Source organism: Ranitomeya variabilis, chromosome 5 (genome assembly GCF_051348905.1).
Source record: "Ranitomeya variabilis isolate aRanVar5 chromosome 5, aRanVar5.hap1, whole genome shotgun sequence".
Lineage (NCBI taxonomy): Eukaryota > Metazoa > Chordata > Amphibia > Anura > Dendrobatidae > Ranitomeya > Ranitomeya variabilis.
In genome coordinates, this window is record NC_135236.1 from 73,073,070 (window position 1) to 73,089,296 (window position 16,227).

The window sequence follows — 16,227 nt, forward strand, 5'->3', positions numbered from 1 at the left end:
ATCCGTGACGTCGCAGCGATCGTATGATTATCGCTCCAGCGTCGTAGACTGCGGTCACACGTTGCAATCACGGCGCTGGAGCGATGCCGAAGTCCCCGGTAACCAGGGTAAACATCGGGTAACTAAGTGCACGGCCGCGCTTAGTAACCCGATGTTTACCCTGGTTACCAGCGTAAACGTAAAAAAACCAAACAGTACATACTTACATTCCGGTGTCTGTCCCCGGCGTTCTGCTTCTCTCCACTGTGTAAGCGCCATAGCCGGAAAGCACAGCGTGCTCGCTTTCTGGCTGGCCGGCGCTTACACAGTGCAGAGAAGCTGAGACGCCGGAGGACAGACACCGGAATGTAAGTATGTACTGTTTGTTTTTTTACGCTTACGCTGGTAACCAGGGTAAACATCGGGTTACTAAGCGCGGCCCTGCGCTTAGTTACCCGATGTTTACCCTGGTTACAAGCGAACACATCGCTGGATCGCTGTCACACACAACGATCCAGCGATGTCAGCGGGTGATCAAGCGACGAAAGAAAGTTCCATACGATCTGCTACGACGTACGATTCTCAGCAGGATCCCTGATCGCTGCTGCATGTCAGACACTGCGATATCGTAACGATATCGCTAGAACGTCACGAATCGTACCGTCGTAGCGATCAAAATGGTACTGTGTGACAGTACCCTTACCCAAAGGATCTCAAGAGAAAATAATATATTCATTGGGGGCGTGGCCGTGGTCCAATCAAAAAACGGGCAATTATGATATTAACCTGAGGGGCTGGTCTAGAAACCTGACCTCCAGACCAAAGCTATAAATTAGGGCTGTATACAGAGAATGGTGTTCACATGTGAGGGCAGCCTGAGATGCTGATGTGTTCCACCAACTCCATTCACCCCCCCTCCCTCTCAGGGAGCAGAAAGCAAACTACCAGTTAGATGATTTCTGTAAGTTTTCTCCTGTTTATTGCATACTATTTTGTATAAGTTGTATGTCTTTTTATTATCATATTTTGATACCTTTTTTCTACTGTAAGCACTGAACCTTTTTTGTATTAAAGTATAAAACTTTAACAAGTTGAACCTTGAATGTTCTAAAAGAATCCATAGCCTAAGGTGTGTGAGCCTTATGAGTGGTAGACATTAGTATTAATATTTCCGGGACTCATCACCCGTGTATTCGGTGAGTGGTGGCAGCGTGTATGAGTGGGTGTGTGGCCTGGGTCAGTGTGTGATTTATGCTCCCATTACAGCATAGGACAGAGTTTGAATGCTGGACTGAGAGTGGGGAGATGTTTTTTACCCTTGCAGGCGCAACCCCAAGTCAAGTGACGAATTAGTTACACCATGGAGTAAGGGATCCGTGACAGGTGGTATTACAATGAGAAAAAGAGACAGGGATTTCTTCCACGCACCGCACGCCCCGAAGCCTGCAAGAAATCATTAGCATAAAGAAAGAATATAACATTTCTCAGCAACAAGACCATTAATATGAGGCAGACAGGTAGGACTAGTGTAACATTTCTATTACCTGTATGCCCATATTAATAGGTCATGTACATCCCGGGGGGGTGACAAATTCCTTTTAAGTTTAACCAAGTTAGATTTTAACTGGTTTCTATTATCACGAAAACACCTTCCATGACTGAGATGATCAGCACCCTCAGAAGCCAAAACGTGCTTTGCATGTAATGAGGTGATCAATGTGTGCTCAGTGAAGCGTGTTCTAAGGATCCGCATCAACCAGCAGAACTAAAGAGGTGTCGCACTGTCTAGAGTTTGTGTATCCCCGAACAGAGGCTCATCCCCACACATGGTAGTGCCTGGCACTGCACTCGGTCCCAAGACCAAACAGTAAAAGTAAGTAAAACGTTTCTACTGGTTGCATACAATAAGTGATGGAGATAAGAACCCTTATTGAGATATTGATTGTTAAGTAATCATGGCATTTTAATGAAAGTATATTTACTCAGATGCCTATAATAGGACAATGTCTTACAAAATAGGTGGACCTTGCAATATGATGCTATTCGGTCTTAACCAGTGGTCTCCAGTTGTTAGAAACTACCGTGCAACTTTCTGTTTGAGCTGAACATGGGCCATACATAGAGCTGAGCAAAACATTTTGCAGAACTCTTTTACAGTGGGCACGTTAGTAGTCTTTAGCCTCCTGGCTAGATCCTTGAAAACTTGCTGTTGCCAGCATTTTTGGGGTCTCTGCTGATTCGTAGACATCATCATAGTGGTTGAAACTTTTGTGACGCTTCATCAGAAATACGAAGCAATAGAAGTGCCAGGGATACTGGCAAGAAGGAGGAGGTAGGCAGGGCTTTAGTCCAGCAGTCATGGACTACTGACATGACCGTTGAATCAGGGTTCCTCATTTCCTTTTGCTCAACTCAAGCCATACTCTTCGGATTGTTAGTGGGCAAACGCTCATTCAGGAAATAGCCATCCGTCCCCATCCTCATCATCCACATACACGTACAGTTCAGCCAAGCATGCATATGTTCTAAATAGGGAAAGGAAGGTAAGTGATTACAGACTCCTCAAGTCGTGGCTAATGTTCTCTGGGAACTTAAGGATAGTTCATCATGCCCAATCCTTCGCTTCCCCAATCATTCGATTCTAGAGTTCCCAATAGATATTAACTGATTGTCCATGCCAACCAAAATCAGTTAATTCTGCAAAAAATATTGTTAGGATGTGCTGACCTCAAGGATCCCCACTGATCTTACATAAAAAATTTCATTGCCCAGCACCGTAATGACTTGAGTGTGTCAATAAACCCTAAGGATAGGTCATCAAGTAAAAATCCAAGACAAAACCTTTAATTTCCACATGCATTGTCCACACTCTTGTCTGCTTATTGCATTTTATATTTTATATCAGGTTCCTATTTCCTATGACCACCATGTATCCGGAGATCCCCTACAGTGCTCCAGAAAAGGGACGCTTTGAAGGACTCTATTAGAAATAAGTTGAACAAGACCATTATGAAATAATTAATAATGCAGTAAGAAGGTGAAGGTCACTCTCAGGTTCCTACTTTGTCCCATGACCACCACGTATCCGGCGATCCATTATGGTGCTCCATAAAAGGGACGCTTTGGGGACTTCAGTCTGAAACAAGCTGAACAAGACCATGATAAAATAATTGGTGCAGTAAGACGGTGAAGGTCACTCGGTTTACGTCCACTAGCCATCAGCAGTGAAATGGTTAAAGGTACGTGCTGCTTTGGTAGCAAATTAAATTCAGAGGGCTGTGATTTTGTTAATGTTATTAATACGTGCTCCTTGGCAAGCATCCAGTAAGAGCGATCAGCATAACACAATTAACATCAATTAGGACGTCAAAAACGGGGACAGGTGCCTTCACAACCCGGTTTCACGGAGGATGATGTCCATGTAGAAACATGGAAGACACTGGAAGCCGTAAACATTTAAGCCCTGCATTAAAGTAGAACTGTTTATAGACACAAGTACATGTATCATATGTCTCAGATGGGCTACGGATGCAACAACTATCGATAATTAGGATCGGTTATAACCCACTGAAGTAGCAGAAATTCTCCTGTAGACCAAAATTGGAACATGATAAATTAATGGGCCGATAGGTCCAGGAGAAATTGGCCCCATGTGGAGTTGACTTTGGAGCCAGTCACTCAGGATCTACTTCTTATGGGATCATTTTTATTCATATTTCCTGTGCATGGGTGTGAAAAATGGAAATGTTCCATGAAAATGGTGCAATCCCAACATATTACTAAAGTTACTTTTTTTTTGTACTTAAATGCATGCATTTTGGACAAAAAAAAATCCTTTTTGCTATTGGGTTTCATTACAAATTCTGCACCGTTTTGTTTTTATAGACTCTTGGTTTCCCTTCATATTCAACTTTGATAAAAATAAAAGATTAAAGATAAAAGAGTTACAAACTCCCTACCAGACCGTTGTGGCAAGCTTATTGTTGAATTCTCAGTTCATTCTGCAGCCAGCAATAGAGAGGCTATAGGAAGCAAACGGTGCAAAATTTACAAAATTGCCAAAATATTTTTTTTGCCTCATTTACATGCATTTAAGTAAAAAAATGAAATAAAATTGTTCCTAAAGATGGTCTCCTCAACAAGAACCCATTTAAAATTTCAGCCACTGGCGCAATCGGATGATCACACCGGTTTCAATTCCCAACAGCACCATTGACGACTGATTCTGTTGGAAAAGCTGCAGCCCATGATAGGAATGGACGCTCAATGCCAATACAAGGGAGCACAGGTTCGTTCTGGATCTATGTCTGTATGTCCTAATCAGGGTTGTTTTCACGAGACAAGAAAAACCCTTTAGTGGAAAATGTTTTCTTTATGAGGTTTGGCCCATATGCTCCTACTGCATTGTGTAAACGACCCCTTTATCTAATCAATATTTCGCAAAAATGAAATTCCCCTATTTTTATTAACCACCTATACAACCGCATGGGGTCATAGATGGACACAACTTAGAAGAATTTCCTCTTGTTTCTGCAAGTTGTAGGTACTAGCTTCTGTGATGGGACGTTGATCAAGGGAACTAGTCTAATTGTCGTATGTGAAGTCAGAACGGAGTTTTTACAATAATATGGGGCAAGTAGCGTCTGCCTCATGAGGTGAAATAACATGTTAATTTATAGGTTGAACTTGATGGACTTATGTCCACCTTCAGCCTTGAAACCATTGATAGACATCCTTGGTGGCATCTTCTCTCCCCTGACATTAAAAGGGAATTTTGGCAATTAATGTTATAGTTATTATTACGATTGAAGGAAGACTTTAAGTCCATCTAGTTCAACCCATAGCCTAACCTAACATGCCCTAACATGTTGATCCAGAGGAAGGCAAAAAAAAAAACCATGTTGCAAAGAGTAAGCTCCACATTGGGGAAAAAAATTCCTTCCCGACTCCACATACGACAATCAAACTAGTTCCCTGGATCAACGCCCTATCAAGGAATTTAGTATTAGTATATAACACCAGTAACATTATAATTTTCAAGAAAGGCATCCAGTCCCCTCTTAAATTTAAGTAATGAATCACTCATTACAACATCATACGGCAGAGAGTTCCATAGTCTCACTGCTCTTACAGTAAAGAACCCGCGTCTGTTATTATGCTTAAACCTTCTTTCCTCCAGACGTAGAGGATGCCCCCTTGTCCCTGTCTCAGGTCTATGATTAAAAAGATCATCAGAAAGGTCTTTGTACTGTCACCTCATATATTTATACATTAAAATAAGATCACCCCTTAGCCTTCGTTTTTCCAAACTAAATAGCCCCAAGTGTAATAACCTATCTTGGTATTGCAGACCCCCCAGTCCTCTAATAACCTTGGTCGCTCTTCTCTGCACCTGCTACAGTTCAGCTATGTCTTTCTTATACACCGGAGACCAGAACTGTACACAGTTAATTACAGCTGCAAGTCACTTGGGGTATGTCTATCAGTTTTGTACATCGAGAGACTGAAATTCTTACCCATTCTTCCTTGGCAAACAGCTCGAGCTCAGTGAGGTTTGATGGAGAACGTTTGTGAACAGCAGTTTTCAGCTCTTTCCACAGATTCTCGATTGGATTGAGGTCTGGACTTTGACTTGGCCATTCTAACACCTGGATACGTTTATTTGTGAACCATTCCATTGTAGACTTTGCTTTATGTTTGGGATCATTGTCTTGTTGGAAGACAAATCTCCGTCCCAGTCTCAGGTCTTTTGCAGACTCCAACAGGTTTTCTTCAAGAATGGTCCTGTATTTGGCTCCATCCATCTTCCCATCAATTTTAACCATCTTCCCTGTCCCTGCTGAAGAAAAGCAGGCCCAAACCATGATGCTGCCACCACCATGTTTGACAGTGGGGATAATGTGTTCAGGGTGATGAGCTGTGTTGCCTTTACACCAAACATATCGTTTGGCATTGTTGCCAAAAAGTTCGATTTTGGTTTCATCTGACCAGAGCACCTTCTTCCACATGTTTGGTGTGTCTCCCAGGTGGCTTGTTGTAAACTTTAACGACACTTTTTATGGATATCTTTGAGAAATGGCTTTCTTCTTGCCACTCTTCCATAAAGGCCAGATTTGTGCAGTGTACGACTGATTGTTGTCCTATGGACAGACTGTCCCACCTCAGCTGTAGATCTCTGCAGTTCATCCAGAGTGATCATGGGCCTCTTGGCTGCATCTCTGATCAGTCTTCTCCTTGTTTGAGATGAAAGTTTAGATGGACTGCCGGGTCTTGGTAGATTTGCAGTGGTATGATACTCCTTCCATTTCAATATGATCGCTTGCACAGTGCTCCTTGGGATGTTTAAAGTTTTGGAAATCATTTTGTATCCAAATCCGGCTTTAAACTTCTCCACAACAGTATCATGGACCTGCCTGTTGTTTTCCTTGGTCTTCATGATGCTCTCTGTGCTTCAAGCAGAACCCAGAGACTATCACAGAGCAGGTGCATTTATACGGAGACTTGATTACACACAGGTGGATTATCATATTTATCATCATTAGGCATTTATGACAACATTGGATCATTCAGAGATCCACAATGAACTTCTGGAGTGAGTTTGCTGCACTGAAAGTAAAGGGGCCGAATAATATTGCACGCCCCACTATTCAGTTTTTGAATTTCCACAAAAATTTAAAATAACCAATAAATTTCGTTCAACTTCACAATTGTGTTCCACTTGTTGCTGATTCTTCACCAAAAATTTACATTTGGTATCTTTATGTTTGAAGCATGATATGTGGGAAAAGGTTGAAAAGTTCCAAGGGGCCGAATACTTTCGCAAGGCACTGCCATGGGGGCGGCCTGTGCGCCCTCTTTCGCTAATCTCTTCCTGGGATATTGGGAGAGGGGGATTTTTGGTGGGGAGGGCGCCCAGGCCGCGGACCATGTGCAGTGCTGGCTGAGATACATCGATGACTTGTTCATTATTTGGCAGGGCAGTGAACAACAGCTGCAACATTTCATGGGTGGTCTCAATTCAAATACACTTAATATCAAATTGACTTATACATATAGCAGGACCGAGGTGAATTTTTTGGATATCAAAATATTAGTTGACCAACACCTGCATTTGCAGACAGATGTCTACCGAAAACCCACCTCGGTCAATGCATTGTTGCATGCAGGATCCAGCCATCTTGGGAGCACCATTAGGGCCATCCCAGTGGGTCAATTCTTGAGAATCAGATGGATTTGTTCATCTGAGGAGAGTTTTGAACGGCAGGCTGCTGACCTCAGTGATAGGTTTCGGATGCGTGGGTACAGCGGCAAAAACATCAGAAGGGGCTACATGCGGGCCAAGAGGAGCAGCCGTGCTGCACTCTTACACTCTCAGCCAACGACTAAAAAGGGACAGGACTAGTGTTGAGCATTCCGATACTGCAAGTATCGGGTATCGGCCGATACTTGCTGTATCGGAATTCCGATACCGAGATCCGATACTTTTGTGGTATCGGGTATCGGGTATCGAAACAACATTAATGTAATAATGTGTAAAAGAGAGAATTAAAATAAAAAATATTGCTATACTCACCTCTCCGACGCAGCCCGGACCTCAGCGAGGGAACCGGCAGCGTTGTTTGTTTAAAATTCGCGCGTTTACTTGGTTACGTGAAGTCCCGGCTTGTGATTGGTCGCGGCGGCCATGTTGCCGGGACGCGGACCAATCACAGCAAGCCGTGACGTAATTTCAGGTCCTTGCAGGATTTTAAAATTACGTTCCGGCGTTGTGATTGGGCGCGTCGTGGTCACATGGGCGACGTAACCAATCACAAGCCGGGACGTCACGGGAGGCTGGACACGCGCACATTTTAAAATGCGCGCGTGTCCAGCCTCCCGTGACGTCCCGGCTTGTGATTGGTCGCGGCGGCCATGTTGCCGGGACGCGGACCAATCACAACGCCGGAACGTAATTTTAAAATCCTGCAGGACCTGAAATTACGTCACGGCTTGCTGTGATTGGTCCGCGTCCCGGCAACATGGCCGCCGCGACCAATCACAAGCCGTGACGGGAGGCTGGACACATTTTAAAATGCGCGCGTCCAGCCTCCCGGCTTGTGATTGGTTGACCGCGATGCAACCAATCACAAGCCGTGACGTCACGGGAGGCTGGACAAGCGCGCATTTTAAAATACGCGCGTGTCCAGCCTCCCGTGACGTCACGGCTTGTGATTGGTTGCGTCGCCCATGTGACTGCGGCGCAACCAATCACAACGCCGGGACGTAATTTTAAAATCCTGCAGGACCTGAAATTACGTCACGGCTTGCTGTGATTGGTCCACGTCCCGGCAACATGGCCGCCGCGACCAATCACAAGCCGGGACTTCACGTAACCAAGTAAACGCGCGAATTTTAAACAAAGAACGCTGCCGCTTCCCTCGGTAAGGTGCAGGCTGCGTCGGAGAGGTGAGTATAGCAATATTTTTTATTTTAATTCTTTCTTTTACACATTAATATGGTTCCCAGGGCCTGAAGGAGAGTTTCCTCTCCTTCAGACCCTGGGAACCATCAGGAATACCGTCCGATACTTGAGTCCCATTGACTTGTATTGGTATCGGGTATCGGTATCGGATTGGATCCGATACTTTGCCGGTATCGGACGATACTTTCCGATACCGATACTTTCAAGTATCGGACGGTATCGCTCAACACTAGACAGGACCATGTCAGATTTATCTCGACATATAATGGACAATGGGTACAAATGAGGGAATCCCTTCGGCGCCATTGGAGTGCTCTACAGACCGATCCAGTTTTGGCAGGCTGCTTACCCAAATCTCCTCTAATGACGGCAAGAAGGAGCCCCAATTTGGCTGACATTTTGGTGCACAGCCACTATGTGCCGACAACTAAAAATTTCTTTAACTCTCGCGGTCCCCCACTGGGATGTTTCCCATGTGGGACATGTGTGGCCTGCAAAAACACTATTAGGACAACCACCTTCACTTCGGTGGATGGCAGAAAAAGTTTTTCCATTAAACAACATATCACGTGTGCAACCACACAGGTGATATATTATGCGACATGTGGATGTCCTAAAGTGTATATCGGCCTAACATTCCGTCAACTGAGGATACGTACACAGGAGCATGTACGAGATATCCGGGCAGCAGCCACAGTTGATGACCTGACCATATTGAAGACAATACCAAGACACTATAAACTGTTCCATCAGAGTAACCCAAAATCATTTATGGTGAGGGGTATCCAACATATCCAGTGTGGCATTCGTGGTGGAGACATTAAACGCCTATTAGCTCAAAAGGAATGTAGATGGATAACAATATCACGTCCCCCGCCGGCGGCTTCCCTGCACTGAATGTGTCAGCGGCGCCGGCAGTAACAGCGGTGACGTCACCGCTGTGCTCTGCTTTACGGCCGGCCAGCGCTGACACATTCAGTTCAGGGAAGCCGCCGGCGGGGGACGTGACAGACATCAGAAGGTGAGTATGTAGTGTTTTTTTTTTACTTTTACAATGGTAACCAGGGTAAATATCGGGTTACTAAGCGCGGCCCTGCGCTTAGTAACCCGATATTTACCCTGGTTACAAGTGAACACATCGCTGGATCGGTGTCACACACACCGATCCAGCGATGACAGCGGGTGATCAGCGACGAAATAAAGTTCTGGACTTCTAGCTCCAACCAGCGATATCACAGCGGGATCCAGATCGCTGCTGCGTGTTAAACACAACGAGATCGCTATCCAGGATGCTGCAACGTCACGGATCGTCGTCGTTCGCTGCAAAGTCGCTCAGTGTGAAGGTACCTTTAGGCTATCTGCTGTCTGTTTTGTTGTTTTCTGCATGTACAGTTTATTTATCTATTGTATTGTACAATTGTATCTATGGGCCGAAATTTTCATTGTATGCTAAATTGTTTTTGCACTCCATCCAGGCCTGTTTAGGGGTACTCGTGGTCATAAATATGTGTAGTCCATTTGAGCTTTTAACCCTATTTTTGGTCTGGTGTGTGCACTGCGCGGTCTCTTTGCTTGCCTCCGTCTGTGCACCGGCACTGCTGTCTGTGACCCTGGTTGCGTGGTAACGGCTAGGCGCTGGCCGTCCCACGTGACCGGGTCCGAATCAGGTGGTGCTGGTGTGCAGTGGGGGGCGGCACGGCGGCCGCGCGCCTGCGCACCAGATACCTTACCATTGGTGCTTTTTAGTTTCGGCCCTCCCGCTCATTCCTTTGCTGTGCACCGGCGTCGCTTTCTATGATCCCGGTCGCGTGGTGACGACAAGGCGCTGGTCGCCCTACGTGACCGGGTCTGGGTTAGGTGGCGTCCTTGTGTAGCTGTGGGCGGAATAAGGGCCAAGCGCATGCGTAACAGACAGCTCACAATTGGTGCCCATATAGGTAACAGCCAGCAGTACGGATATAAATACAGGGACCTTTACCCCCCCCTTTAGCCAGGGCCCCTGAAGAAGGTCATCTGTACTGAAACGTACTTCGGGGAGTGAGTCCGGCAGTCCCCTGCTCTGCACCATGACGGGTAATGGCATTTGACCAATTTATTTATTCCTTTTGCTGCATTCACTATGGTGGGATTTAGAAATTGGTGAATAGCATACTTGAGGTGAATAGGTATCCACGCGCATGCATTGGTAGCCTCCTGTAGATGTGAATGATTCCACTGTGAACTTCACTGCCTTTTTTGTAGCTTCACTAATACAGTACCACCCAGTGATATGATCTATATTTGCAGCATCATAATATAATCTTTCAGCTGTCCATGGTGTTTTGCAGTGTGACCTGGTACTCATTAATCTTGGATTTTTGGTCACTGACCCAGAGTATATATAGATGTGTTTATTATACTGCTCTATACAGTGCGCTTTTTTAACTTTTGTACTTTATTAAAATATAATGTGTTTTGCTGATTAAAATAAATATTGTTCACTTTTGATAAACTAGCATTGACTCATATGTCTTTCCTTTTCATACCAAGGCACTGTACATGCCTTCCCATCTGTTTTGCACTAAGTAGCACCACGTTGTGTGTTGCAACATGATAATGATCCAAAACACCTCCAGACTGTGTAAGGCTAATTTCACACATCAGTTTTTTGCCGTCAGTCACAATGCGGCGAATTTTGAAAAAAAAACGGATCCAGCAAAAGTTACCGCCGGAACCGTTTTTTTCTCATAGACTTATATTAACGACGGATTGTGCCGGATAGCCTCACGTTTCATCTGTTTTTTGCCAGATCCGTCTAAAATGTGTTTTCCGGCAGCCGGAGAAAACGGACATAGGTACGTTTTTTATGTCCGTCAAAAAACGGGCAGCGACGGATCCAACGGTGTCCGGCGTTTGCTATAATGGAAGCCTATGGTGCCAGATCCGTAAAGTGACGGAATCCAGCGACGTATTCCGTTTTTTTAAACTGAGCATGTTCAGCTTGCTTCTCTCTCTCTCTCTCTCTTCTCCTCCTCCTCCTCCCCAGATCAGCTAGTCCCCGGATAATAGCTAGTTGGATCCGGCAAAAAAAGTGATCCGTCGCATCGATTTTTCACAATTTGCGACGGATCCGTTTTTTTTCACAATTTGTCGGATTTAGCCTGACGGCTAAAAACTGATGTGTGAAAGCAGCCTAAAAGAGGACAAGATTACAGTGTAAGGACCAAGAAATAAATTATTAATGTATGGGGCCTAAAAGAGAGGCACTAGTATTGTATGGGGCTAATGGGTACACTATTACCTTGTGGGACACAAAACTGACACCAATGGGATTGAATGGGGGCATTTTTCGTGTGTAAGGTCTAAATAGGAACACTATTAGTATACGAGTCTGAAAGGGTGAAATATTGCTGCATGGGGCATAAAAGAGGACCCTCTTAAGAGGAGGGACTATTACAATCTGAGGGGCCTAAAGGGGAGCACTATTATTATGTTGGGAATAATATTTTATGTGGCCTAACTAATACTGTGTGGAGTGTGTAGGGAGCTGCTTTTACTATGCAGGACACTATTTCCATTGAGAAGACTTTTATTGGTTAGGTTGCTATTGAGCTAGCACTATTTTCTAAGGGACATGATTGAGTCATGGGCATGGCTGGAAGAAATCACCATGGTTGTCTGTGCCAAAGAGAGGAGAAATAGGTGGACTGGGGAGTGAGGCCACTATGTTAGGTGAGAGCAGAAGACATCAACAGCAGGTGGTACAATGCAGAGGGCAAATTTTTGGGGAGGGATGCAGAAGTTGTGCCACTTATAAATTTGCTATGGGGCCCAACACTTTCTAATTAGACTGGAACTTTCCTAGACATTCTGGCATTTTGTTTCCATCTCCTTTTACCAATCTGAGAATGCTCATTTAAAGGGTTATTCTAAAAATACCAAGATATCCGTACAATATACAGGTGCTTATCACAAGATTAGAATATCATCAAAAAGTTATGGTAATTTATTTCAGTTCTTCAACACAAAAAGTGAAACTCATATATTATATAGAGTCATTGCAAACAGAGTGATCTATTTCAAGTGTTTATTTCTGTTAATGTTGATGATTGTGGCTTACAGCCAATGAAAACCCAAAAGTCATTATCTCAGTAAATTGGAATAATTAATAGTGATGAGCGAGTGTACTCGTTGCTCAGGTTTTCCTGAGCACGCTCGGGTGACCTCCGAGTATTTATGACTGCTCGGAGATTTAATTTTCATCGAGGCAGCTGTATGATTTACAGCTACTAGCCTGCTTGATTACATGTGGGGATTCCCTAGCCACCAAGCAACCCCCATATATACTCAGCCTGGCTAGTAGCTGTAAATCATTCAGCTGCCGCGATGAAAACTAAATCTCCGAGCAGTCATAAATACTCGGAGGTCACCCGAGGGTGCTCGGGAAAACCCAAGCAACGAGTACACTCACTCATCACTAATAATTAACAAAACACATCAGCAAAGGCTTCCGAATAGTTTAAAAAGTTCCCTTAGTCTGTTTCAGTAGGCTCCACAATCATGGGGAAGACTGCTGACTTGACAGATGTCCAGAAGGCAGTCATTGACACACTCCACAAGGTGGGTAAATCAGAAGAGGTCATTGCTAAAGAAGCTGGCTGTTCACAGAGTGCTGTATCCAAGCATATTAATGGAAAGTTGAGTGTAAGGAAAAAGTGTGGTAGAATGAGGTGCACAAGCAACTGGGATAACCGCAGCCTTGAAAGGATTGTTAAGAAAAGGCCATTCAAAAAATTTGGGGGAGATTGACAAAGAGTGGACTGCTGCTGGAGTCATTGCTTCAAGAGCCACCACACACAGACGTATCCAGGACATGGGCTACAAGTGTCGCATTCCTATTTTCAAGACACTCATGACCAATAGACAATGCCAGAAGCGTCTTACCTGGGCCAAGGAGAAAAAGAACTGGACTGTTGCTCAGTGGTCCAAGGTGTTTTCAGATTAAAGTAAATGTTGCATTTTATTTGGAAATCAAGGTCCCAGAGTCTGGATGAAGAGTGGAGAGGCCACAATCCAAGCTGCTGGAGGTCTAGTGTGAAGTTTCCACAATCAGTGATGGTTTGGGGAGCCATATCATCTGCTGGTGAAGGTCCTTTGTGTTTTATCAAGACCAAAGTCAGCGCAGCCATCTGCCAGGAAATTTTAAAGCTCTTCATGCTTTATCTGTGTCGACAAGCTTTTGGAGATGGATATTTCATTCTCCAGCAGGACTTGGCACCTGTCCACACTGCCAAAAGTACCAATACCTGGTTTAAAATCAGCAGTATCACTGTGCTTGATTGGCCAACAAACTCACTATCATGATCCATTTTTGGATTTGTGGTAGCTCTGGTGCCACTATGCTTTAAATGTAGTTTTTTTTTTCCTTTCAGGCCAGCGGGGGTTAATGTTAGTTTCCCCTGCTGGCAGCCTGCTGCAACTGCAGAGTTGCTGGTCAGCTGATGTGGGTGGTGACCACTCCCACCATCCTTTAAATAGTCACCTGATGCATCAGCTGACTGTTGGTGATAGAGTTATTCTATAGAGACCAGCCATGCAGTTGCAGTTCTCTGGTGTCAGCTACTTCTGGAGTTTGGAGTCCTGTTTCTGTGTCCTCTGCAGTGGGGAGCTTGGCAGCGGAGTCTGGAAGCTAAGTTTGGTGTTTTGCCTTGTCTGTCTCGTGCTTGTCTCCACACCCTGTGTTGTACCATCTGCAGTGGTGAGGCTAGCGCCCTTGCCAGCCAGTACACTATCCAGGGCTGTACGAGGTGACAGCAAGGGACGAGGTTCATGATGCGGCGGAGGAAAGGACCTGCTTTGGGCGTTAAGGGAGCACAGGGACAGGCTCAGGTTGGAAATCAGGAGGAGTCCATCATTCCCTATCGGTAGGACCTTCTTCCCCCATTTCCATCCTGTTGTGTGTGACTGATGGAAACAATCGAGTGCTGTACTCAGATAGGGACTAAATTGTTATTTTGGGAATTAACCTTTTAAGGTGAGATTTTTTTAATTTAATCGTATGAACATATATTTAAACAAATAAACGATAAACAGTGATTGAAAAGAACAAAGGAACAGAAAGGTGAGAAAAGTCATCTAATGGGTATAGGCCTTTTATAAATAGCAGAAATGTTATGTCTGATCCCCAAACACAGATTAGGTGTATGCATAAAAATATATATGGCAATGCAGTATGAAACTGTATTTCTTTCCCAAAATTGCACAATAATATTTCAGATGGTGTGTTATTTCCCTTGTATCCGGAAGAACTCTCCTTTCCCTTAAAAAACATGTTTCTTAATTACTTCATTTAATAAGTAACCTGGGAATAAACACGTAAAGGACATTTTTTGATGTTGAGACCTGCACACAAAGACCTGTCTTATGCAGCTGCGTACTTCCCAGGACATGTCTGCTAATTTGAGGATAGAGGGATTTCTATTAAGCATCACATAGTTCATAGAAGGCAGCCCCATGTTATTGATCCCATAGAAAAGGGTCAAACGGAAATGGCTACCGCCCAAACCCTTTGCCAATAGCTAATTTTAGGATTGAAAAATGTGTCCATGCATCTTGAAGGCAGACCACCCCAATTCCATGGGGTCTGTGGGGTAGTCCAGCTCTAGACCCCCTAATTGCTAAGTAGAAAAGGTTGGACATTTCCTTTTTGGAAATTTCTTAGATGCAGGTCATCCACTAAAGAAGCAAGGTGTCGGACAACTTCTCATCCAATTGCTGATTGCATGGATGGATGAATTGCACTGATTAGATGTAAGCCTCCCTAGAACACATTTCTGCGGTATAATAGCAAAGAAATACTTACTTGTTTTCTTTTGCTGCACTCTGCTGTTTCTATCACTCCCATTTGCTGCACTCTGCTGTTTATATCACCCTCATTTGTTGTAGTCTGCTTTTTAACATCACTCATTTTACTGCACTCTGCTGTTTCCATCGCTTTTTTAGCTGCACTCTGCTGTTTACTGGTATATCACTTCCATTTGCTGCACTCAATTGTGATGTTTCTATCACTCCCATTTGCTTCACTCTGCTGTTTCTCTCATTTTTACTGCAGTCTTCTGTTTCTATCACTCTTATTTGCTACACTCTGCTGTTTTTATCACTCCCACTTGCTGCACTCTGTTGTTTTTATCTCTTATTTTTGCTGTTTCTATTATGCCCACTTGCTGTGCTTTGCTGTTTCTATCACTTGTTTTACTGCACTTTGCTGTCTCTATGAGTTGTTTTTACTGCACTCTGCTGTTTCTATCACTTCCATTTGCTGCACTCTGCTGTTTATATCACTTATTTTTACTGCACTCTGCTGTTTCCATCACTTATTTTTACTGCACTCTGCTGTTTCCATCACTTATTTTTACGGCACTCTGCTGTTTCCATCTCTCCCATTTGCTGCACTCTGTTGTTTCCATCGCTCTCATAGTTTGAACTCAATATGTTTGGAACTTCATCCAGTGATTGAACCCTGTGAATATACAGAATACCACTTTAAGGCCTGTGTCACACATGCGAGTGTAATACAAGAAACTCACTACCCAGCACTGCCGCCGGCAGTTTGGTCCGGCGCGTTCAGCTGCATAGTAATACATGCAGCCGCACACTCCAGTCCCGAGTATTGCTGATGCATCCCCAGATCAACCCCTGGTTATCTAATGGTTAGGCAGAGACCTGGAGAGGCGTACAAGCCACAGTGTCTTGCACCAACTGTGAAATTTGGTGGAGGATCGGTGATGATCTGGGGATGCTTCAGCAAG